Below are 26,186 nucleotides of genomic sequence, written 5' to 3'. Positions count from 1 at the left end.
AAGGGCTGGGGATGGTGCAGCTGGGACAACTGGAAAGAGAGAGACGCTGAGCCAGAGCTTGGACGTGCTGAGCACCTGCACTGTGCTGAGTGCTTGGGTTCCTGCTGGAGCTGTGAAAATCAGACCGGGGGGGGTGGGGGGGGCAAAGTTCTCAGCCTTTTGCTCTTTCCTCGCTTGTCCGCCTCTGTTCAGGTCCCTATGCTGCACCCCTCGCTGTGCTTTCTAGGGCCCAGATCCTCACAAGGAGTTAGGTGACCCATGGGAGTCAGGTGCCTAAAAACCTTTGAAGAGCTGGTTTTGTGAACGGTTCTCTGAGCTCCTGCGCAGGCTCCAGGTGTGTAAGTCCGTGACTCAGGCTGGGGTGCAGCTGGTGTACAATAATGGCCCGACCCTGCAAAGCCTTGTCCAAGGATGCTTAGACGGAAAGAGTTGGAGGATCAGGCCCTGAATTTGTCTTGAATGTGATGCCTCTGACTGACGTTCAAAGAGCACAGACAGGCGAGACCATGCAGCGAGTACTTCCCGCCCTGCACTTTGCCATTCCCCCGGGCATTGTGAGGGTGTTGCTGTCTGAAATAGAGTGCCCGCTCTCCCGATAGGAGTGGGGGCATCCAGTGCCTTTCAGCTGTGTTTTGGGAAGTGGGGGTGCACTGCAGCTGGAACTGACCTTAACCACAAATAACTCCAAGGCTCCCCCGAGAAGAGCAGTTCATAGTCATGTCCCCCTTTCGAATCAGGTCAGTGCCTGCATTAGGAGCTGCCTTTTTAAAGCCTGCTCTCTAATTGTTTTTTGGAGGGTAATGAGCGAGGAGCTGCCAGGGGCTGTTAGCACTGGACCGAGAGGAGCGCCTGCGAAGGTGGTTGATTTGTCAAGAAAGCTTACGATTACCCACTTGAAGGACCTGCTAGCTATGCAATTCACTTGATTGCTTGCCTGCTATTCTAGCTAGCTGGGGAGGGGCTGGGCCCACAAATGGCCCTTGTGGGGGAAGGAATTTGTGATTTAATAACCAGACACAGGAGAGCTGGGGGGACAGCTGGTATGATTGATATGGCATCACTGAGGTCAATGGAACTACACTGATTTGTGAAGAATCTGGCCCAGGGTTTGTCTCTCAGGTGCAGTTAAAGGAGCAAGATGCATTTTGGTCTCCATGGCACCATCTATTTACTCAGGTGCTGCCCCTGGGAATGAGGAAGAGAGGCCCAAGAAAGGGTTTTCCTGAAAGTTTTAATTTAGCAGCGACAGCAAGGACGAACTCCTCCCGCATTTTTTCCATTTAAAAGAAAAAACAACCCGACACCCAGTCCCTGCTCACAGCTCCCTCCCCTGTAAATCAGGGACATTGGGGCTCACGGTCCCCAAACACCTCCAGTTTCCTCGACTGATCCCGATGAAGAGACGGGCTCATCAAATAATAGCAGATCTGAATCAAGAGGCAACTCAGCCATGGCGATGCTCATTGCTGGGCATGAAATTGCTTTCGCTCACTACACACAGTTAACGCGGATATGTATGTGTGTGCATATGTATGCATGTGCATTTGTATGTCTGCACGTGTGGACATGTGTACACACATGGGATTGTGTGCATATGTACGTGAGTGAGTGTGTGTGTGTGTGTGTGTGTATTCGTATGTGCATGTGCATGCATGGGTTTGTGAGTGTGTGTGTGTGTAGATGTTTGTAGATGGGTGCATGCACATGGGGGGGTGGGGAGAGGGGATGTGTATGTCTGTGTGCTCTGCCTGCCTCAGCCAGAGCCTGCTGGTGTCTGGGAGCCTGTCCGTGTAACATGGGTTCCCAGACGATGTTTAATTGTGGGTTATTTGGCGGAGGGGACCCGGCCAGGAAGGGAACAGTAAAGCTCTTTTCATTTCTTTTTGTCGGTGGGAACCCCCTTTGAGACCCAATTACTGGGGTCTTTGGGAATTTTTAATTGAATATTTGTATTGTAAACAGGAGCAGGACCTGCAGCCCTGATTAGGGGAAGCAGGAAGACAATGACTTGACCCTTGTTTGCTTTTCATTCAGGATTAAGGACTTTTAATTGTTCCAAAGATCACAGATTGGGGCTCTGGGGATAATGAGTTTGAATGTAGTTTTCTGGTTGAATCCCCCTGGCCAAGGGGACGGGAATGGTGCCACCACTGCTGTAACTCTGCCAGCTGCGCTTTCCCGCAGACAATTAGATTTACTGGGGGATTTGTATCTCTAGATTCAGTTTAGCTGGGATTAACTGGCCACGTTAGCGGGGCTGGAATCGCTGGCTCTTGCTAGGCTAACGGTGCCTTGGTGAACGGGCTCGCGTTTAAAATTCAAACCATGTGCAGACTCTGGATTCCCCACGCTGGGATGGCTACATACAAAGTTATGGTTTTTGTCTATCCCAAAAGATGGTCTTCTAGGAAGCTCCAGGCCAGGTACTAGCTTCAGTCCTTAGTCGGAAGGTGGAGCTGCTCAACGTCGGTGGGCAATTTGCTGCTCTCTTCGGAGGCATAACAACTTTCTTAACGTTTCTTTTCCTGCCCTCTTCCTTCAGGTGGTGATGATGCTGGTATTTTTCCATTGAAATTAGCTGCTCCTCTCTTCCCCCCAAGAATGATATCGAACTGGCCAGACCCCTCTCAGTGGCGTGGCAGTGAATACAGCTCATCCCAGCTTGGTCACTAACGTCAACTGAGCTGTTCACTACCAATGGTATTTGCAATGCCTGGATGCTCGGTTCTGCGAACATGGTCACTATTTGTAAGGATTTGCTGGATAGTTCTGAGCAATCGTTTTCAGACTAAATATTCCAGGCAGGCCAAGATTGTCAAACCTGCGCCACTCGGTGCACCTTTAAAGGGGCCTGATTTTCAGAGGGCAGGTGTTCAGCACTCTCTGAAAACCAGCCCCGAAGGTGTCTCCGGTTAGGCTCCCACGGTCACTGATCACGTCTGAAAATCTTGGCTCGTGTCTTCCTGTGTATCCACGTACAGCACCTGGCACAGTAGGGCCACACCCCAGCCTGGGACATCCAAGCGCTATCCTAATAAGAATTACAATAATAAAGATAGTCAAAGCAGACAGCTCCCACAAAACTGACTCTTTGTTATTTCTGGGGTGTGATTGGTCATGTGAGTCTCATGGTGCTGTTTTTGCTTCCTGATTGGACGACTGAAATTTTTATACAGGGGAGTAAGCAATGCTGTTGCTGGAATGGATATTTGTGCTGGTGGTTGTGGAGGAGCTGGGATTAGATGGCCACCAGCTGCCTGCACACCTGTGTATGACACGACTCTGTGACTGAGGGTCCATCTATACTGCCATCAGAGACGTGACTGCAGCCTGTGGAGCCGTACCTGAGCTAGCTTGGCTCCAGCTCGCTCCAATCCCAACCCTGCGAAGCGTAGGCTGTCCTAGCCCGTCTGGGACTCTTGGGATGTACGTGAGTGGATCGCCCACGCTGCAGACTGTTCTGCTTCGCTGCTACTGTTATTCTAGATCAAAGCTGGCTCAAGTCTGTCCACACATGCTGTCGTCACAGGTGGACGGACCATAATGGTAATCTCTATGCAGTGCTTAGACTCATGGAAATAGTCACCACTCTCTCTTTTGTCCTACTCAACCCATTGTAGCGATGACATACAATTTGGGAGGCGTTATGTCCCAAAGAGAACAAGATGTTGTCTCTTGTAAGCATCTGGAGACCAGTGAATAGTTACTTTAGTTACAATTAATGAGCTCATTGAGCGGTTGGTGTTTAGTGAGGAAAGTTGAGCTAGATAACATATATATGGGCCAATTCCTCGTTCCCTCTCATCCTAAGGTGCTTGGCTGCTGTATTCTTTTCTTTACTGCCTTCATCTCTGTTTAATATAACAATAAAATCCTTCAAACTAAAAGAACCCTGGGCCCTGATCTGTATCACTCGGGCTATTGCTACGCGTGCGAAAGCCAAGAGATGCAATAACAGTGCAATCATGCGCTATGAAGTCATAGTAAACAACGTATCAAACAGCAACAAGGCTCTCCACTGGGATTAGCGAGTCAGGCATCTGGAGAGCAAAGGAGTGTGTGAAGGGAAAGCGGTGTGGTTTCTGTCTGGAATGCTTTCTAGCGAGTGCAATGACTCTGATGCTGGCAGCTTGCCACAGAGAACGGGACTGGGGCTTGAGATGCTGCATTTTCATGGCAACAGCCAGTGACCCCCACCCCACCAGAAATTGACGGAGAACGCAGGGGAAAGAGGATTGAGGACAAGGTTAGCTTCATGCTTTAACTCAAATTCCCCAGGAGACCACCCTCCCGTTGGCTTCCCAAAACTTGAAATACCCTCCGACAATCCATCTCAGCAAAATTCAATCCCTGGGCTCTTCATGCCAATCCGAACAGGCTTCATCCAGCTCCCGCGGATGACTCCAGTGGTTAGGGTGCTAGCGTAGGGCTTGGAGAGGCAGGGTGAATTCGCTGTTCTGCCACAGATATACTGTGTGACCTTACACAAGTCACTTAGACTCTCTGTGCCTCTGTTCTCCATTCGTTCTAGGGGGACAGCAGCCTGGCCCTATGTGCTGGAGGGGATGAGGCATTTAACATTGCAAGGTACTCAGATACTACAGTGAGGGGGCAGAAAAGCACCTGAGCTAGCCAGACTCTTGGCTGATCTGAGTGGGAACATGAGCAACGGTTCAAGTGCAGCCTTAGCAGAAGTGGGCTCAGCTCCCCCATGGGCTTGCCAGACTCTGTGACGTTGAGTGAGCCCCTGCCCCTTTGTGGAATGGGGCAGCGCCTTGTTCAATGGGGAAAGAGGGCCATGAGGCTGCGTTAGCGAATGTCATGAAGTGTGCTGTGATCTGTGGCTGGAAGAAGCTATGGAAATACAAATGGTTAGCCATAGAAGCAAAGTGTTCTGCATGCCAGGAATCCCCCAGCATCCTCCTCTGCCCATGGGTCTCATCAGATTAATTTGTCCAGCGTTGTCATATCCGGCAATCACAGCACGTGGGGCCGGAGCGCGAATCCCTTTGCCTTTGGTCGCAGTTTTTAACTTGATAACCTCCGAGCTACCCAGCCCCAGGTCATCTGCTGTCCTTAGCTACAGCGCTCTGCTCTCCCTTTCCCAGCGAAAGGCCATGCTGGAGGTGAGCCAGCCCAGCGGGGTCGGAAGCTCCCAACCTAGGGGCTTTGCTCTGAGTGAGCCGTCGGTTGCTCAGCCTGGCGGCTGAGCCAGACCATTTTCCACTCATAGAGGCAATTCCAGCACGAAAAACTGTCCCTTCCATGGGGAGAAATAGTCCGAGCAGGCTCTTTCTGGTCTGTGGGCCCGTGGTACGGAGCCACTGGGGAATGGCAGGGAGCGAAACGGCTCTGCAAGCAGGTGATTAATGCTTTGCAGGCTGCTGGAGCTGAGTGAGGGGGTTAAAGACTATCCAGGTAACTGCTAGAACCTGCCAGCTGCATGGTCTGTGCCAACGGGTGTGGGATTTATTGGCGCCTGGCAAGCTGGAGGGATCTTACCTGCGGGTGCAGCTACGGCAGCAATTAGCACCGGCTTCGCCACACCCCGCCCGTTAGCATTCAGGGCACCTTCCGGAGTCAGAGCAGGGCTTGGAGGGAAGCCACAGAAAACAAATGAGTCCATGGTCGGGGAAGGAGCGGGGCTGGGCGGGGTGCACCTACTGCGTGGGTTGCGACTGACAGATTCCCATGCAGTGAGGTGCCCACCGCTGGAGAAGCCAAGAGATAAAACTTAGTGGGCTCAGCATAGAGGAAGATCCAGCACTGGATGGGGGATAGGATGCTCTGTGAGGGGGTTAGGGTGGCAATGCTGTGGGCAGGGGGCTGGCACTGGGAAGTCTGTGCTCTATGAGGGGGCTCAGTGCCCCCTGGAGCGGGTAGGAGGGATGCCCTGAGAGACCTTTACCAGCCTCACCACCTAATGGCTCCCTCCTGTGCTCACTGATGTGAGTGGCAGCAGGATCGTGCCCTAAGACTCTATGGTAATACACAGGCTGTTCTCACGCTCTCTGTGAAATCCCAGTCAGCCCCATGGGGGAGACACAGCAGGGAAATACTGAGAGCCGTGCCTGCCCCTCGGCTGAGCTGTGCGCGCCCCTCGCTGCTCTCGGACAGGACGTCCCACACCCTCCCCGTTCCCAGCATCAAACCCACCATGCTCCTGGCAGCCACAGCCGGGAAGGTGGCTCTGTGTGCAGATTCACAGCTGTCTGCAACGCCTGCAAGTGCCAGCTCTTAGACACAGCATCCTCAGTCTCCGCCAAGACGGATGTGGTAGAGACAGCAGGGCTTAGAGCAGCCTATGCCTGCATTTAGCGTGGGCAGTCGGTTCAGGCTGGCATCCCCAAAACGCCTGCACAGACATGGCACAGCACGGGCCAGGACACTTACTGCCCGGGTCTCTTGAATGGCCGGGGAAAGCAGGGAGCGGTTTCTGCTTTCCAAAGGCATTTTTGATCCTGCGCCTGGTATATTCCCCCGAAGTTGAGATGCAGCATTGCCAACCCCCGGCGTTCCAAATTCCTGAGTCAGGGTCTCCGAGATCAGGCGGTTGGCTGGAAAAATCAAGCGATTTTACAAAAGAATAGAAGCAGGGCTCGTTTCATCTGCCATCTGTTTCTGCCCTTCGGGGTCGCATTTACCAGTTTTCCTGCATAGCCATGAGATCGAGCACCCTACATTTTCTCTGTAAATGAAAGCCAGGCATCACATATAATCCCATGCCTTAAATCTGTTGCTTTAAGAAAAAACGCCCCATGTCTCGAGACTGAGTGTGAAAACACGAGAGCTGGCAGCCCTGGGTCGCTCCAGCCTCTTTGGGGATCTGGGTCCTCAGTGTTTGCAGGGTCAGACCCTGAGAGTAGAAGTTTCTGGGGGCAGGTCCTGGCTCTTTATGTTGTCTGTGAAGTGCCATTTGCTCTGTTTAAATGCTAGCAACAGTACTAACTCTGAATAATTGGGGAGAGTGCTTATGATTATATAGGGCAGCCAAACTGGCCTTCAGGCCAGGTGATGCTCTGGAACTCAGACAGTGATTGCCCTGCTCTGCTCCATTGGTGGAGGTAGCCAATCAGAAAGTCACGTTACTGTTCCGCCTCCCACAACCGGGCAGCATTGAGCATCCGGCCTTCCCACCCTCCTCCAAAGGCCAGGGGGTCCAAATGCACGCTCTCTGGGCCTTCGGCTTTATTGACAAGGTAACTCAGCGTGAGACTAGGGTGACCAGATGTCCCGATTTTATAGGGACAGTCCTGATATTTGAGGCTTTTTCTTATATAGTCGCCAATTACCCCCCCACACACACTCCTGTCCCAATTTTTCACACTTGCTGTCTGGTCACCCTATGTGAGACAGCTCCAATTCCAGGCCTGACTTCCTCTAGGGATCCTGCCCCAGGCCCTAGCTCCGTCTGCTATTCCCCCTCCCCAAGGTGGGATGAATGAGGATTCCCTGGCATGGGAAATCAGTGGGATCTCTTAGCAGGGCTCCTGATGAGGTGGAAGAGCCCAGAAGAGCCCAGCCACCCTATTCTAGGCAATTAGGAAAGAAAAGCAGGGGTTGGGGAAAGCAGGGGGTGTTGGCTGAGTGTTCCCCATGTGGCCCTCTCAAGATGACGATTCCCTCTTGGACTTGGTCTGAGCAACCCCCCCGCGGTTGCTGCAGGGTTCACTCACCTATTTGCCCGAGCTTTGGGGGACAGGAGCAATTTCTGTCGCTTCCTTTGGGAGGGTTCAGTTTTGGCCAGCGGGATTTGACTTGGTGGGCTCTGGAATTTCCAGCGGTGGATTCTGGGTCGCTGGGCCGACAGGCAGGCGCTGCTGTTCTGGGATCTGTACAAACTTGGACAAAAAAGGCAGAAAAGCCATTGAAAAGTCTCAGCTGCCTTTGCTCGGGACCTGGCTAAGAACAGGCTGTGTCTCTCCGCTGAACGCCCAGCCCTCTGGAGCATGGCTGCCCCCTCCCAAAGCCCAGGGATGGGAAGCATGCACGGATGCCGCGGTTTGGGGAGGCACAGCCTGGAAATCCCAGCGCTGGCAGCGCTGGAAATGAACCGTTAATCTGGATCTCATTTCCAGCCTCCAGAGTGCAGCCTCGTGGGCTCGGCCTCCCGTCGCAAAACACAAGGAGTTTATAGAGCATGAAGGATGACCCCTGCCCCCCAGCTGCGGGGCTGTAGTCACTGCCAATGGCAATCCATCATCAGTGTCAGCCGTGGCTTTGGGGGCAGGCTTCACTACTCAGCTTGTAGAGCAGTTTATTAAAAATGTGTCCTTTCCCCTCATCCATTTCATTTACCTTTAGATTCTGTTTCAAGACTACAAGCTCAGCAGGGCTGCTAGGAAACCTGGCCTCCTTCAGGCTGGCTGGGTGGGCCGATGAATCTCCACTTTTGTGGGAGACTTTTAAATCTTTGCAGCGGGAGAGTGAAAGGGGGTGAGATGGCATTTGCAGTATAAACTTCCCTCCTTGAAGTTCAATATTGTGGAGCATTCCTCCAGGGAAGTTGTCAGCATTACACACAGCCTCCCATGTCTCGTTGGGCCTCCTCTCTCAATGCCCCACAGTCTTGTCCAAGCCAATAGTTTGCAGAACCTTTGTACTCTCGCTGGCCTTTCCGTGACAAGCAATGTCAGCTCTGCAGAGCTCAAGACAATTTGCTCAAATTAAACACGCAGCATGATGCTTACTGTAGCCCTGGATTGCTCACAACAAAGGGGGCCAGATGCTGATCTCAGTTACACCAGCGTAAATCTAGAGTAACCTTGCTGGAGTTATTCCAGATTTAGCCCTCCGTAGCTGAGATCAGGATCTGGTCCCTAATCAGTTATACACCCTTGTATGAGGTCTGCTAAATGCAGTAACAACCCATTGCACAGACATTTGTCTCAGGATCTCAAAGTATTTTTCAAAGGCGGGTCACTATTTTTATAAGCCTTATATGAATGGAGAAACGAGGCACCGAGGGGTTGAGGCCTGTGTTGTTGAAAGTGGCCTCTTCTTTTTGTTGTTTCCAGGTTTTGGAGCCCAGCATCAGACACCCGAGGTGTCTCATGGCGGGACAGCCTCAAGATGACCCCAAAACGGAGGCACCTAAAATCAGTGGACGCTTTTGAAAATATGAACCCGAGTGACTTGCCTGAGGTCCCACAGGAAGCCTGAGGGAGAGCTGGGAGACAGACCCCCGGTCTCCTGATTGCCCGTCCCATTCTAAGCACAGGACAATGTTTCCTCTCTCAGTAAGGCAAACTGAAGACAGCATGGCATGCTAGTGCTCTGCTCCCCATACAATTCGTGTCCTGCTTAAAGATCCAGATGCTCGTCTGAGCTCTTGCTGGGCGAGGGCCTCAGGGACCATCTGAGCTACAAGCAACAGAGTCACTGCTGGTGGCTCTGCGCTAACAGAAACTTCCAGGAGCCGGAGACAAAGGCATTCTTGTGTGTGGGCCCTGCCACTAGAAATTAGGATGGCCCGAGGCTGGCCATATTCAGAGCATGATGCAAGACTCATGTGGACTTCCTCCCAATAAAGGAGGCGGCTCAATGACAGAGCCTCATTCCTCCTTCGTCCCACTGTAATAATTCTCCACCAGCAATCTGACAGAGCACGACAGCTTTGGGATGTGGGTAGGGGCCGAGGACACAGTCCTTGTTGATCAGCAAAATTGCTTCAGTTAATCTTTGTCATTAGCCCCAACAGACTAGGTGATGGGCATCCAAGGAATGCAGAGAGGAAGAGTGAAAAGTTTCGAGCAGGACAGCTAGAGAGATTAGTCTGAGAAAGAGAGACTGAGCAAGAGAAATTGACAGAGATTAGCAAGAGATTATCTAGAGACAGCTCAGACACTGAAATTAAACAAATATACGTACATATACATATATGACTAGCCGCCACAACAGAAGGACACCAGATTTGATGGGGCGAAGGGTCAGATCCTTCTGATGTTCTCATGTTCTTTAAAACAATAGCAAATGGAGTTCTCCAAAGCATTTTGAGCCTCCCAAAGGTTTGATCAGCGGTTTTGGGCAAAGGTTCAAGATATTGTATTGTTATTATTATTCGCTCTGGATTGCCCATCCCTCAGCCCCCTGTAGCACACAAGTTCCCACTGTCCTTCCTGACTGAGTTGACGGTAAGCGAGAGGACCGTGTTGTCAGCCTGGAGCCATGACTGTGGTGTTTGTGGAAGAGATGCCGGATTTTGTGTGTTATTTACAGCAAGCTGATTTCCAGAAGTTGTTTGTGTAGGAGCCGCCGGGCCATAATGAGTTGCTGATGTTCCTGCAGCTGGACTGCCTTTCAGTGCTGGTGACAGTAGCTGCTGTCAGCCTGCCACTACCTGAGAAATGGGTGTAATTGTAGGAGAGCCCGGTTCCAGTGGCACATCAGATGACAGATGGTATTTCATTGATTAGTGTCTCTGCTCAGGGCATCACCGCTGCCAGGGAAGGCTTCAGTCTGGGCTAGAGATGGGGCAAAGGGGGACCTCAAATTTCAGGGTGCGCAATTTAAAATCTGGACCAGAGCCCAGCTCGGAGTTTCACACTGTGACCGAAATTGGAACCCCAAAGTCAGCTGCTTTAGACCTAGCTTTCAAGTGCCCTGAAACACAGCCCCAGATTTTGCAGCCTGGGCCCAGTTCCTATTGTGAAGAGACTGTATGGTCTAGTGGTTAGTGTAGTCACCTGGTATTCAGGAGATATGGGTTCCAGTCTTAGCTTCACCACCGGCTTGCCACCTGGCCTTAGCCAATGTGTCTGTCTGCCAAATTGTTGTGATAATACAGACCACCTGCCTCTCCTGGGGGAGCAGGAGGAGAGACTTAATTTGTGAATGTTACCAACTGTAGCTTCTGCAGAAAGTGCTGCCTGCTTCATCCTGTTATTCCCTGCCCACGAAACCATTGAGGTTCTTGTAGCCGCACCTGCTTTGGGTTGGAGGATTATGAGTGGTCTTGGAGATTTAGGCAAATAGATCTTTGCAGGACTGATTTTTTGACTCATTTACACCAGTGTAACTCCATTGGCTTCACCTGAATTACAGCTAGGCATCCGATGAAGTGAGCTGTAGCTCACGAAAGCTTATGCTCAAATAAATTGGTTAGTCTCTAAGGTGCCACAAGTACTCCTTTTCTTTTTGCGAATACAGACTAACACGGCTGCTACTCTGAAAGCTAGGTAAGTGTGATCAGGCTCAGGCCCCCAGCGCCGTACCTGTACACGTGCTATATTCAGTTAGATGCGCCAATGGGTGATTCTACGCTCAAAGAGAGGTTTGCCTGTGTAGTTGGAGTGCAGCGAGGGGTTGTCCTGTTAGAGGGAATCACAGCCTTTCGTAACAGGAGGCCATTTATAAACAATGATAGACACCCACAGCTCAAGTTCCAGCATTGTCTCCCGTGTTGACCCCCACCTGGAACTCTACTCAGCATACATCTAGTGCCTGAATACCATAACGCAGGGAAACACGCTGTTGCTGTGGTCAAAGCAACAGCACTTGGGAGAGAGCTCTTGGGCCAGACGCTGATGTCAGGGACACTGAAGTCAATGACCTTACTCTGCATTCGCACTAGCATAACTTGGCTCAGCGCTCTGCTCCCAGCCCTGCCATTCACAGATGGTAGGATGTTGGGCAAGTCACCTAGCCTCCCTGTGCCTCAATTTCCCCATTTGCAACTTGGTGCTAACACCTACTTTGCAGAGGTTTGTGCAGCTTTATTTTTTAGGGTTTGCCAAGCACTTTGGGAGGCATATTTATTTCTGTGAGTTATTGGCTGATTTCTAGACTGCTTCTGGCTGGGGCAGTTCAGTGATGCTGGTTAAAACACAGACCTATGCATGGTCTGATTAGTGTAGACCTATCTGTACCCACAGTAACTCACATGCCATACACTCCAGCTTAGACCTCACAGTTGCGTCTTTGCACTGGCCCATTCTCTTAGACAGCTGTCCAAGAACATCTCATAGAACACTCAAACTCAGAGGTGGATGAGACCTGGTAGTCCATCTCCCCATCAGTCCAGGGTTGTTCCCTAGGGTGAGTTCTCCAGGGCGATGTCTGGCCTAATTCTGAATGACTCAAGCAGTGGAGTTTCTATCACTTCCTTATCCATCTCCTTAAGAGGAGAGGACGTTTTCCCTGCTATTCAGCCTGCATGGTCAGGGTTGTTTGGGAACTAGGCCCGGGTCAGGACATGAGTTTTGCAGCTGGCTGCTTTCACCTTGAGTGGTCCCTTAGAACATGTGCTAACTATTTATCTGTTTGATCTTATACTGAGCGGTGACACTCTGAGTACCTTTCCCAGACCTGAAGAAGGGCTCTGTGTAGCTCAAAAGCTTTTCTCTCTCCCCAACAGAAGCTGGTCCAATTAAAGCTATCAGCTCACTCACCTGGTGTCTCTATTCATTAGCACAGGTCCAAACATCTGGACATTTGGAGAGGTGTGTGTGGGGGGGAGGAGGTTGAATCTGGATCTGAATTTTGCAGCTGATATATTGCAAACTCCAAGGAGGATGCAGAGGAAAGGCACGAGAGGAGCCCATGTTGCTGAGCTTCTGGAGAGAACCATTTGACCTTGGAATGGATTTCGGTTCCCCTCTTTCTCCCAGCTGGAAGAAAACTGTGTTCACTCAAGTCAAGGTTTCCCATGGCTTTTTGCATATGCTGCAATGCCTTTCATATCTGGAGTTAAGTCTGTCTCAAATCGCATGATGGCCCAAACAGGATTAGCGGGACCTGCTGCTCGGACTATTCTAACTCCATTTAAGCATGACCTGGGTTTTGAGACACCCTTGGCTTCTCTTAATTACAGTTGCTCTTGGGGTTTGAAGAATATTGCTTGCCCATGTGTGAAAACCACTGGACTATGCCAGTGCCCTGGCTTTGGGGAGCGTCAGCTTTAGCCTTTGCACCTGATGGTCATGGGTTTGCATCTGAGCACTGCCACAAAAATACAGATTCATCCAACTGCGTCGGTATCACAGGGTCTTAGTTATTATTGGCACTGCATGCCCACTTCTGGGAAATAGATACTGTAGTGCTTCTCCCCAAGTAGGCACTAGGGGTGGGCAAAGGGGCTAAGAGAAAATAAGTATTGACCTGAGTCTTCTAAACAGTCTCTTTATGGTTTGGAAAATTTCACTTATTTGTTATTTTCACAGCAGCATCCGTATAACTTCTGGGCTTCAGCTGTGGCGGGGACAAATCTGGGATAGACAGATAGATCCATCCAAAATAAATATGGGATAGATAGATAGCTAGACAGATAGATCCAAAAGGTTTTGCCCAATTCTCTACCTTTGGCATTAAAAAAGCGCATAAATGAAAAGGCTGTTCCCAAAAGGACCCGACAAATGGAAGTGGTCACTGGCCCCTATTTTCCAATGCATCCACACAAATTTGCAGTGTGAGCAGCAGCCTGTGGGTGTGGTTTTAGTGGGCTCTACGAGGAAAAGGCAGTGTTTACATACACTCCTGGAGAGCCCCACACAGCCGATTGGCCCCTATCACTGTAGGCAGCTCAGATGTGACAAAGCTCTATTGTGTATAGGTCAGATGAAGTGGCAGCCGAGGACGTCAGCCGAAGACTGCGTGGAAGACCGAACTCTGAGGTGGAACAATAATCCCTACCAAATAAAGTCAGTCAGAGGGTCATAAAGTGAAAGGCTCAGCTTGACTCAGCTCTGAGCATGTACAAATGAGCTCTGCTAGGTGCAAGAGTTACTGGCACTGCACAGACAGCATCTGTCCAGCACGGGAACAATTTACCGAGGTTGGGGTGGATTCTCCAACACTGACAATTTTAAATCAAGGGACTTTTTTTTGAAAGTTCTGTTCTAATCCAAGCAGGGAAATCCTCCAGCCTGTGTTATGTGTGAGGTCAGACAGATGATGACAGGATTCCCTTCTGGCCTCATAATCTATGAATTCTGCTGCCTCGTTGGAGCCTCCCAGCCTGGAATGCTGCTCCTCTCACCACGGCACGTTAGAGCCACTTGAGTAACTGAGCTGATCAATGTCATCTCTTTTCCATTGGCCAACAGCTCCTGATTTCTCCGCAAAGATTTGGTATTTACAAGGATTTGCTGAATAGCGCTTGCAAACCGCATTCCAGCCTACAGGGTGTTTGCAACCTGGGCCCATTGACTAGCGGCTATTTGCGGTGTGTGGTTCACCTGAGTCCCATGGTAGCGCTCCTATGCCCTTGCTGGATGCCTGGAACCAGGAGAATAAGGGATTCCCAATCACAAACTGCAAATATTCTTGTTCCTATGAAGAAATGTTCATGGGACTAAAATGCTGTTTGCACAAATGCTTATAAACAGGAGATAATAGAGGGTGTCACACAGGGCTGAAAGGACCCACCAGCGAAGGTTTGAATAAATACCTGCCGTGTCTTGATAGTTTGAATAAATACCTTGCCGTGTCTAGTGCCCACACTGTTGGGAATGCAGTGGTTACGGGTGATCCGGCACTCAGCAACACTGTCCAGTGGGCCGGAATACCCCCCACTGCTGACACCAAGGGAGATAAAATTGCTTTGTAACTGACCAAACTCCCCACACACTGAACCCCCACCTAGCCCACATCACAGCGCAGACAAGTTCCAGCCTGTGTATTAGCAGTGGGACATCCTTATCACTACCTAATCCAAATCACACACGATATCAAAACAACATGCCAGAGCCGGAATCCTCCCAGCAGGGGCCGATCCGGGGAGGGGGAAAGCATTGAGGGTAGAGTTGATTGGAAAACATTGATATAAAGAAAACCCCCAACATGTGACTTCCATTTTTTTTTTTTAAAATATACTTTTGAAAGCAGTTTGTGCTTAAAAAAAAAATAGTTTTCAAATCCCCCTAACCCAAATGTCTTTGCTAAAATACTGAAAAAAATTGTACTGAAACGTTTTTGGAGGTTCTGGGGAGAAGTAAAAAACCAGCCAACCATTTTTAAGGGAAAAAATGTTTCAGTGACAAGCGACCAGCTCCTGGTGATCTCACAAGCTTTGTTCACCGTTCAAGCAGCCGTGAGTAGCCTTCACGTCCTTCCCCTTGGTGAGCCCAGGGGGGGAAGTGCTTATATACAAATGCACAAAGCCTTGGAAACAAGCAGGGAGAACTGGAGGTCCTGGTGATGTCAAGGAATTATGACGTGATTGGAATAACAGAGACTTGGTGGGATAACTCACATGACTGGAGTACAGTCATGGATGGTTATAAACTGTTCAGGAAGGACAGGCAGGGCAGAAAAGGTGGGGGAGTAGCACTGTATGTAAGGGAGCAGTATGACTGCTCAGAGCTCCGGTACAAAACTGTGGTAAAACCTGAGTGTCTCTGGATTAAGTTTAGAAGTGTGTGCAACAAGAGAGTGATGTAGTGGTGGGAGTCTGCTATAGACCACCGGACCAGGGGGATGAGGTGGATGAGGCTTTCTTCCGGCAACTCACGGAAGCTACTAGATCGCATGCCCTGATTCTCATGGGTGACTTTAATTTTCCTGATATCTGCTGGGAGAGCAATACAGCGGTGCATAGACAATCCAGGAAGTTTTTGGAAAGCGTAGGGGACAATTTCCTGGCGCAAGTGCTAGGGGAGCCAACTAGGGGGGGCGTTTTTCTTGACCTGCTGCTCACAAACCGGGTAGAATTAGTGGGTGAAGCAAAAGTGGATGGGAATCTGGGAGGCAGTGACCATGAGTTGGTTGAGTTCAGGATCCTGACGCAGGGAAGAAAGGTAAGCAGCAGGATACAGACCCTGGACTTCAGGAAAGCAGACTTCGACTCCCTCAGGGAACAGATGGCCAGGATCCCCTGGGGGACTAACATGAAGGGGAAGGGAGTCCAGGAGAGCTGGCTGTATTTCAAGGAATCCCTGTTGAGGTTACAGGGACAAACCATCCCGATGAGTCGAAAGAATAGTAAACATGGCAAGCGACCAGCTTGGCTTAATGGTGAAATCCTAGCGGATCTTAAACATAAAAAAGAAGCTTACAAGAAGTGCAAGGTTGGACATATGACCAGGGAAGAGTATAAAAATATTGCTCGGGCATGTAGGAAAGATATAAGGAGGGCCAAATCGCACCTGGAGCTGCAGCTAGCAAGAGATGTCAAGAGTAACAAGAAGGGTTTCTTCAGGTATGTTGGCAACAAGAAGAAAGCCAAGGAAAGTGTGGGCCCCTTACTGAATGAGGGAGGCAACCTAGTGACAGAGAATGTGGAAAAAGCTAATGTACTCAATGCTTTTTTTGCCTCTGTTTTCACTAACAAGGTCAGCTCCCAGACTGCTGCGCTGGGCATCACAGAATGGGGAAGAGATGGCCAGCCCTCTGTGGAGATAGAGGTGGTTAGGGACTATTTAGAAAAGCTGGACGTGCACAAGTCCATGGGGCCGGACGAGTTACATCCGAAAGTGCTGAAGGAATTGGCGGCTGTGATTGCAGAGCCCTTGGCCATTATCTTTGAAAACTCGTGGCGAACGGGGGAAGTCCCGGATGACTGGAAAAAGGCTAATGTAGTGCCAATCTTTAAAAAAGGGAAGAAGGAGGATCCTGGGAACTACAGGCCAGTCAGCCTCACCTCAGTCCCTGGAAAAATCATGGAGCAGGTCCTCAAAGAATCAATCCTGAAACACTTACATGAGAGGAAAGTGATCAGGAACAGTCAGCATGGATTCACCAAGGGAAGGTCATGCCTGACTAATCTAATCGCCTTCTATGATGAGATTACTGGTTCTGTGGATGAAGGGAAAGCAGTGGATGTATTGTTTCTTGACTTTAGCAAAGCTTTTGACACGGTCTCCCACAGTATTCTTGTCAGCAAGTTAAGGAAGTATGGGCTGGATGAATGCACTATAAGGTGGGTAGAAAGCTGGCTAGATTGTCGGGCTCAACGGGTAGTGATCAATGGCTCCATGTCTAGTTGGCAGCCGGTGTCAAGTGGAGTGCCCCAGGGGTCGGTCCTGGGGCCGGTTTTGTTCAATATCTTCATAAATGATCTGGAGGATGGTGTGGATTGCACTCTCAGCAAATTTGCAGATGATACTAAACTGGGAGGAGTGGTAGATACGCTGGAGGGGAGGGATAGGATACAGAAGGACCTAGACAAATTGGAGGATTGGGCCAAAAGAAATCTGATGAGGTTCAATAAGGATAAGTGCAGGGTCCTGCACTTAGGATGGAAGAATCCAATGCACCGCTACAGACTAGGGACCGAATGGCTAGGCAGCAGTTCTGCGGAAAAGGACCTAGGGGTGACAGTGGACGAGAAGCTGGATATGAGTCAACAGTGTGCCCTTGTTGCCAAGAAGGCCAATGGCATTTTGGGATGTATAAGTAGGGGCATAGCGAGCAGATCGAGGGATGTGATTGTTCCCCTCTATTCGACACTGGTGAGGCCTCATCTGGAGTACTGTGTCCAGTTTTGGGCCCCACACTACAAGAAGGATGTGGATAAATTGGAGAGAGTCCAGCAAAGGGCAACAAAAATGATTAGGGGTCTAGAGCACATGACTTATGAAGAGAGGCTGAGGGAGCTGGGATTGTTTAGTCTGCAGAAGAGAAGAATGAGGGGGGATTTGATAGCTGCTTTCAACTACCTGAAAGGGGGTTCCAAAGAGGATGGCTCTAGACTGTTCTCAATGGTAGCAGATGACAGAACGAGGAGTAATGGTCTCAAGTCGCAATGGGGGAGGTTTAGATTGGATATTAGGAAAAACTTTTTCACTAAGAGGGTGGTGAAATGCTGGAATGCGTTACCTAGGGAGGTGGTAGAATCTCCTTCCTTAGAGGTTTTTAAGGTCAGGCTTGACAAAGCCCTGGCTGGGATGATTTAACTGGGAATTGGTCCTGCTTTGAGCAGGGGGTTGGACTAGATGACCTTCTGGGGTCCCTTCCAACCCTGATATTCTATGATTCTATCAAAAGTACCTTGATCTTGTTCTGGTCCACGTTCCTAGAAAAAAAGACTGACACATTGGGCAATGGGGGCTCATCATCTTTCGAACCACTGTTGGGCCCTGGATACCAGGCTGAGTTCTTTGGGGCTTTTCATCACGCTGAAGTTCCCAGCAGGCTTAGGAGGAGTCTGATCGGAGCAGGGCTTTGGAGCTCAGGTGGCCCCAGCAAATGGAACATAGCGAGAGGCTGGTCACACCAATCCAGAGCATTTTCCACCTCGGCACATCAGATACGGTGTTCCTCCCACAGGTGGCTGCTTTCAAGAGCAGCTGGGGTGCTCCTTCGTGTTGGGGTTGCTAAGGAGGCAATTGCTGCAGTTTGGATGGACAGACGCATCCCTAATGCCTAGGGAGTAGCAACAGTCTAGCCTGGAACTCCAGGGTGTGTTGAAGATAGGGTGCAGTCCTCTGGCAAGTCACATGATGGAAGAACAGGGACGGATAATGCCAACATCTTTCCCATAGCAAACCAGGAGGCCTGACCTTGAGTGCAAGGATTCTAGTGCCTTATGGGTTAGGAGATTGGATTTGTATGGTCCTTATCCCTCATTGTGCACCCAGATAACATGGTGATGGGTGTCTCTTCATTGCATATGATGCTACAAGAATAACGAATCATAGAATCTCAGGGTTGGAAGGGACCTCAGGAGGTATCTAGTCCAACCCCCTGCTCAAAGCAGGACCAATCCCCAATTTTTGCCCCAGATCCCTAAATAGCCCCCTCAAGGATTGAACTCACAACCCTGGGTTTAGCAGGCCAATGCTCAAACCACTGAGCTATCCCTCCCCACAATGATAAAATAATCTGGTGTATCAGGCTTTTAAAAGATCACAAAGGAGGGAGACTTAGCACTGCATGTCAGACTGGGCCCATCTGATCCAGCCAGCACTAGTTTGTTCCCTACGGGAGATTCACCAGTTTACAGTGACAGAGCTCCCGTCCCAGCAAGATGAGCAGGTTAGCGTGTCTCATCTGGTAATGAGGTTTTGTGAGTAACAGCTACTGGGTATCAGGGCAGCTCCATGAAGGGGGATTTTGCGAATTATCCTGAGACCAGACACTACAAAAGGGAGGTTATCTGGGTGTCAGCCTGCAAAGGGCAAGGGGAGGAGAGTTATGCAGAGACTCTGGTTGAAACAAATCAGACTGAGGAGTAAACAAGCCTCTGGTAGAAAAGGGCCATGAGGGTGTGGGTAGTGCTGTTCTGCAGAGACAATAATCCATCTGAGACGAGGAACATCTGATCAATGAAATCAACAAACACTGGGCTAATGTTCCATAATTAAGAGCCAGGGGCAGGGGCTCCTGTCCTGGCTGGGGCAGTGATCTGAGAGGCACCTGGCATTTTGGGATTAACACTTTGGAGACACTGGAAGCTGGGGTAGAACTGAATTAATTCACCTTCCCAAGCTGTCTCTGCTGCAAATGCTGCATTTATCGGCACAGGACAAAACTGAGCTGGGATCCCCCCATCTAACTGGCCTTCCGCAACATCATACCACATGAATCCTCCGTGAAGACACCTTCCACATACACTCTGTGTGTATTTGAAAAAAACAAACACCATATCTCATCTAGCTATCTATCACCAGGGCCTGACCCTCTAAATGCCAGTTTAAGTTCTGATACTGTGTTGTCTGAACACCTGTTATTAATATAAAATATATTATATGTATGTTAGCTTTGAACCCACCCCTCTCCCCCGCAAAAGGCAAACTAGCCGTGGCAAGGCGACTGCCATTTCTTGGCCTATATGATACACTGGCTCAGAACCGACGCTTCGCTTTGGATGTGGGATGGGCTTTAGCCACAACATTTGGATCCAAATCAAATTTCTCCAAGGTCTATTGGCGTTCAGCTCTGAGTTTGGTTTGGGCTCATCTACACTGTGGACTATAGGATGGGGGCGGGGGTTGCACGTGTCATTATATTGTCTTGATGGCTCTTTAGCAGCTCCTTGGTATTAGCGTTGAGCATTTATATTGCACAGTGTATAGATGACAAGTAGAGCTCCATTGTGATAGGCCTCAGTCAGATAGATAGTGAATGACAATCCCTGACCCAAACAGCTATGTGATGTGAATCGACGGGTCTCAGTCCAGTTCCATGCAGATATCACGGAACCATTGGGAATCAATAGGAAAGGGATAGATAATAAGACAGAAAATATCCTATTGCCTCTCTATAAATCCATGGTACACCCTCATCTTGAATACTGCAAGCAGATGTGGTTGCCCCATCTCAAAAAAGACATAGTAGAATTCGAAAAGGCACAGAAAAGGGCAACAAAAATGATTAGTGGTATGGAACAGCTTCCATCTGAGGCGAGATTAATGGAACAGATTATTCTGTTTAGACAATAGAAGGCCAAGGGGGGATATGATAGGGGTCTATAAAATCATGACTGGAGTGGAGAAAGTGAATAAGGAAGTGTTATTTACTCCTTCTCACAACACAAGAACTAGGGGTCACCCAATTAAATTAATAGGCAGCAGGTTTAAAACAAACAAAAGGAAGTGTTTCTTCACACAACGCACAGTCCACCTATGGAATTCTTTGCCAGAGGATGTTGAGAAGGCCAAGACTATAACAGGGTTCAAAAAAGAACTAGATAAGTTCATGGCGGATAGGTCCATCAATGGCTATTAGCCAGGATGGGCATGGAAGGTGTCCCTAGCCTCTGTTTGCCAGAAGCTGGGAATGGGTGACAGGGGATGGATCACTTGATGGTCACCTGTTCTGTTCATTCCCTCTGGTGCACCTGGCATTGACCACTGTCGGAAGACAGAGACTGGACCAGATGGACCTTTGGTCTGACCCAGGCTGACCATTCTTAGGAACCAGCCCCACACTTAGCATGAAGGGGTCTTGTGCTGGCAGTCTGCAGCCACCAAGGACATCATGGGCTAAGGAGAGTGACTTATTCCCTCACCCAAAGAGCTGGTCATTCTGGGCAAAGTTAGATGCACATAGGTGGGTAATACAAAGGAAGCCTGCACTGCTACCGTGTGTGTTGTCCTATTACTGTGCAAAGAAGGCCTTGAGCCACACAGGTGCTCCCTCCAGCCAGCCCCTTCCCCAGAGCTAGCTGGAGTCACACAAATCATTAGTGAAAGGAAAAAGGGGTAGTTTGTACCAGAACAAAATCCTGCCCCAAATCTCTGGGGCCAGGTTCTCACAACATGGTGTGACAGCACGGGGATCCTGTCTGTGAGCCCAGCCCCAGGGAATGCAGGTCAAGCTTACTGACTTCCAAAGTGTTTGCTCAACCTTTCAACCTGACATGGGTTTAAAGCAACAAGAGGGACTAGCACTCATTTCCGCCCACACAGCCCCAGAAATGCCCCACAAAGTCCCCCAGCCAGCTTGGGAGGAGGCCCCTGCCCTTTGTCCATGCTGCAGCCTGGAGGCCAGTGGGTACGCAGTGCGGTGGCTGTAATCAATAAGCCCCAAAAACTTTTATACAAAAAAAAAAAAATAAGAAGAAAAGCAAGGGGAATTCCCAGCCCAGCCCTGCTCCCCGGCCCGTGGACCCAGGGATGATGTTAACAAATTCAATAAGCTCCGATTTGCCAAGCTTGTTATGTCGTGGCAGCATGCCGCCTCGCTTCAATTGGAAAAAGATGTGCCCTCTTTACCCGCTCAGGTTCAACGGATGGCGAACACGCTGCATGAACGAGGACCCTGCAAGCTGATGGCAGTTAGCGGGGGGCTCTGAGTCCAAATGCAGGATGGGGGACTTGGCCTGACTCCCAAATGCACCTCCATTTCCAGAAGCAGAGAAATACACCCAAAGGATGTTAATCCTACGCTATACCCATCAATGGGGATCTGCCCTGTGAAGCACTAAGCATCCTCAGCACCCATCCCTCAGCTGCTCTTCTGAGGGGCTCCATGGAGACTGGTTTTCTTCTTAACAAGCTCTGCTTGGACAGTGCAGCTCTTCTGCCATCCCTCAGACACTGGAACGGCCCCTTCCCAGGAGGCCGGGCGGACGCCGTGGTGTTTGTCAGAGATGACAGAGAGCAGATGCTGGGATATTTTGATTTGGGTTGGGCCTTGAGGAGCTTTTGGACTGGTTTGAGGCCTCCTCGCTGGTTCTTTCTCCCTTGTGTGTTCAGCTTTCCATTCAGGCTCCTCGGTCCTGCAGAAGCCAAGCAGCCTCGCCCCAAGGAGTGCTCACGAGAGTGGATCAGAAACACCCATTGTTTTGCGTGGGAAATTTCCAGGACTTTGTTTTGTTTTAAAAATTTCCTTCCAAAGAATGTTTAGGAGTTTTCCATTGAAAAGCTAGAAACTTAAAAAAAGTTCAAATTTTTGTTTTTCAAAACAAGAACATTTCCAGGGAACGTATTGACCAGAACCGCAATTATTTCTGGGTGAAAGAGAAAATTCTGGCCAGCTCCAGCTTAGCTTAGGGCTAGCTCACTGGGGCACAATCTGCTCAGAGCAAGGGGCGGTGCACAGTGGTGCTGCTCCAGGAGAGGGCATGGAAGGAATCGTACCTCTGGAGGGAATTTTCTGTTGCCCACTTGCTTCAGGTGGGTAGTAATTTGCTGCTGGTCCATGCATCCCCCTCCGTCCTCTGCAGGCTCAGCGGGGCTGGCTGTTGCACAGAGGGCTCTGATCACTCGCTGCCTCCCTGCTCAGGGCCGGGTGGGTGGAACAGGATGCACGGCAGGTTACCAGCCCTCTGCCCGTCACATGTAACTCAAGACACTCCAACCCTCATGAATGTCTGGCCTGCACAAGGAAAACTCCCTCTGATTGGTTGCCTTCCCCACTGCCCTGCATCCCAGAGAAGAGCAGCCAATCAGAGCTGCTGGAGGGGGTGGGCAGAGCTCTCCTCCCCCTAAGGAGCCAGAGAAGTTTTTGGATAGGGGATTGAGAGATACGGACACCGTTCTCACAGGGGGACAGGGAGCAGAAAGAACCTAGTAGCTCAGGCCAGCTCTGCCCCCTCCTCTCCTTTGCCCCCGTGCACAACAGCATAGCTCCATCCTCTGCTTCTCCTGCAACACATGGGAAGGGGCACAGGGGACCTCGCTGCAGCCCCACCCCCAAGCCTGCGAGGTGGGGGAAGAGCCCGAGGAGCTGCAGGAGGAGGAGAACTGAGGCTGGGGGGGGCAGAATGAGAGGGGGCTGAGCTGATGTGGGGCGCAGAATGAATGGGATAGGATAGTTGGGGAGAAGCTGGAAGCTCTGCACCCTCAGGCAGCAACAAGAGCTCCCGCAGGGTGGCAGAGACACCTGACCAAAGACACTTGGGGAGCTGGCAACTCTCATCACATACATGTGGGAGGAGGGGAAATTGACAATCTAGGCATAGGCACCGACTTCCCCTCTGCCCGGTGAGTGCTCGATCCCCCCTGCCCCTGTCCCCCTTGTCCCACCTCTTCCTGGCCCTGCACCGCCCTCACCCCGCCCCCATTCCACCCCCTTCCCCAAAGTCCCCGCCCCCATTCCACCCCCTTCCCCTGAGTGTGCCGCATCCCCACTCCTCCACCTCCCTCTGGGAAAGTCCTAAGTGCCGCCAAACAGCTGTTAGGAGGCAGGGGGGAGGGGGCGGGAAGTGCTGGGAGGGAGGGGGAGGAGCTGGAATGTGGCGCGCTTGGGGCGGGAGGAGGTGGTAAGGCCGGGCTGAGCTTGGCTGCCGGTGGGTGCCGAGCACCCGCTAATTTTTCCCAGTGGGTGCTCCAGCCCCGAAGCACCCATGGAGTCAGTGCCTATGAATCTAGGGACAGACCAAAACAACCACAAGGTAACATTTTCCCTACTTGGTAAGCTCGTCAGGGGAAGGAATGGTCTCTGTATCTCATAGAATCAGAGGACTGGAAGGGACCTCGAGAGGTCATCTAGTCCAGTCCCCTGCACTCGTGGCAGGACTGAGTATGATCTAGGCCATCCCTGACAGGTGTTTGTCTAACCTGTTCTTAAACATCTCCAGTGATGGAGATTCCATCACCTCCCTAGGCAATTTATTCCAGCGCTTAACCACCCTGACAGGAAGTTTCCCCTAATGTCCAACCTAAACCTCCTTCGCTGCAATTTAAGTCCCTTGCTTCTTGAGGACAATTAATGAGGTTAAGGAGGACAATTTCTCACTCCGCCTTGTAACAACCTTTTATGTACTGAAAACGGTTATCATGTCCCCTCTCAGTCTTCTCTTCTCCAGAAGAAACAAACCCAATTTTTTCAATCTTCCCTCATAGGTCATGCTTTCTAGACCTTTAATAATTTTTGTTGCTCTTTTCTGGACTTTCTCCAATTTGTCCACATCTTTCCTGAAATGTGGCACCCAGAACTGGCCAGAATACTCCAGTTGAGGCCATATCAGTGCGGAGTGGAGCGGAAGAATTACTTCTTATGTCTTGCTTACAACACGCCTGGTAATACATCCCAGAATGATGTTCACTTTTTTTTTGCAACAGTGTTACACTGTTGACTCATATTTAGCTTGTGATCCACTATAACTCCCAGATCCTTTTCCGCAGTACTCCTTCCTAGGCAGTCATTTCCCATTTTGTATGCGTACAATTGATTGTTCCTTCCTGAATGGAGTATTTTGCCTTTGTCATAAGAACATAAGAATGCCCCTACTGGGTCAGGCCAAGGGTCCATCTAGCCCAGTATCCTGTCTTCCAACAGTGGCCAGTGCCAGGTACCCCAGAGGGAATGAACAGAACAGGTAATCATCAAGTGATCCATCCCCTGTTGCTCATTCCTAGCTTCTGGCAAACAGAGACTAGGGACCCCATCCCTGCCCATCCTGGCTAATAGTCATTGATGGACCTATCCTCCATTAATTTATCTAGTTCTTTTTTGAACCCTGTTATAGTTTTGGCCTTCACAACATCCTCTGGCAAGGAGTTCCATAGGTTGACTGTGCGTTGTGTGAAGATTCACCAAGCCAGTAACAAAAGAGCTTCTGCAGTACCACACTGGTTAACCAGAAGGCAAACTCAAAACCCTTTAGGCATTCCAGCCCTTGGCTCCCATCCACACAAACAGGTCTAATATAGTGAGAGGTTACTGAAAACCCTTTTCACCATATGAGGTTCCAACTGATCTCAAAGGATCAAAAACTTACTCCAGATCAATGTGTATCTCTGATCTGACCCAAATATCCCACTGTCAGCCAATCCTTAGTAAGATAAAAAAAATTAATAATAAAAGAAAAGAAGAGAGTTATAAATGGTGAGGGAATCATATATATACAAGTGATTGCAAAGTCCTTATATCAGGTTTGTAGCAGTGATGGAATAGGTAGGGCCTGATCCTGATCTGAGGCCCAGTCTACACTCAGACTTGCAGGGTAACAGGTGGTGTGTTTTTAAGTCAACCAATGCAAACACAATGAACACACTTATGTTGGTTAAAAGTAGAATGGTGCAATTAACGGATTTTTTTGGTTCACTGGCAATTCAGAAAAAAAAATGGGGAAAAATATTCGGGGTCAAACTGAAAACAAATTTTAGGAGAATTTTCAGCATGGCAAAAACAAGTCAGGAAAAAATTGTTTCATTCAACCGGAAATGAAACATTTCATTTTGATTCGGAGCAATTTTTAACATTTTCAATTGTTTTTTAATGAACCAGAAAGAAATTTCCAAAGGAATATTCATCGTGAACTGAAATATTGACACATTTCCTTTAGAAAAATGCCAGAATGAGATGTTTCACTTTTTTCAGAATCTTTGAGGTTTTTTTTCCAGCCAAAATGTTTACTGAAAGACAGCATGAATTCCTAACCATCGGCTGAAAAAAGTTTTGGCCAAACAATGTCCAGTGTCACTGGGTGCTCCACTCACCCATGGGCTGGCACCTCCTCCTGGTCACTCGGGGGATTAGCTCTTGAGGCCAAAGCCGCCTTCTGTGTTTCGCATGCCGTCGCTCTGACGCTCACTCTGGTCTGCAGCCCCTCTCTCGCTCCAGGAACCACAGCATCTTTCCTTGAGCAGTCCTTGGCAGTCTTCCCCTCAGGTCTATGCCACACCCTTAGGGGCTTGCCCTCTTCTCCAGGTTCCAGTCCAGGGACTCTCACCTCAGCAGCTCTGGGCTTTCCTCTCCCAGCCCTCGCCTCTTTCCCTGGACTGCTTCCTACCACTCTAGTTCCCTGCCTCTCTTTGGGTATAACAGCTCCAAACCCTCCTCAATCTTCCCAGGGAGTGACTACCCTTTTCCAGCAGCAGTCCTTATCTGTTGCCAGCTGCCTGGCTTTATAGGCCCTG

At 49.9% G+C, this 26,186-nt stretch overlaps 1 long non-coding RNA gene across 1 annotated transcript; it reads right to left on the bottom strand.

Annotated features, from left to right (window-relative positions):
* Positions 1-2,968: 2,968 nt before the first annotated feature.
* Positions 2,969-25,881, bottom strand: LOC141976072 (uncharacterized). Its single transcript, XR_012636066.1, has 3 exons — positions 25,767-25,881; positions 7,677-7,841; positions 2,969-3,031 (listed from the first exon to the last, which is right to left on the bottom strand). It is a non-coding gene; the product is annotated as an uncharacterized LOC141976072 (long non-coding RNA).
* Positions 25,882-26,186: the final 305 nt, after the last annotated feature.

Source organism: Natator depressus, chromosome 22, assembly GCF_965152275.1.
Source record: "Natator depressus isolate rNatDep1 chromosome 22, rNatDep2.hap1, whole genome shotgun sequence".
Lineage (NCBI taxonomy): Eukaryota > Metazoa > Chordata > Testudines > Cheloniidae > Natator > Natator depressus.
The sequence above is the reverse complement of the archived record's forward strand: the minus strand, read 5'-3'. Positions and strand labels throughout refer to the sequence as shown.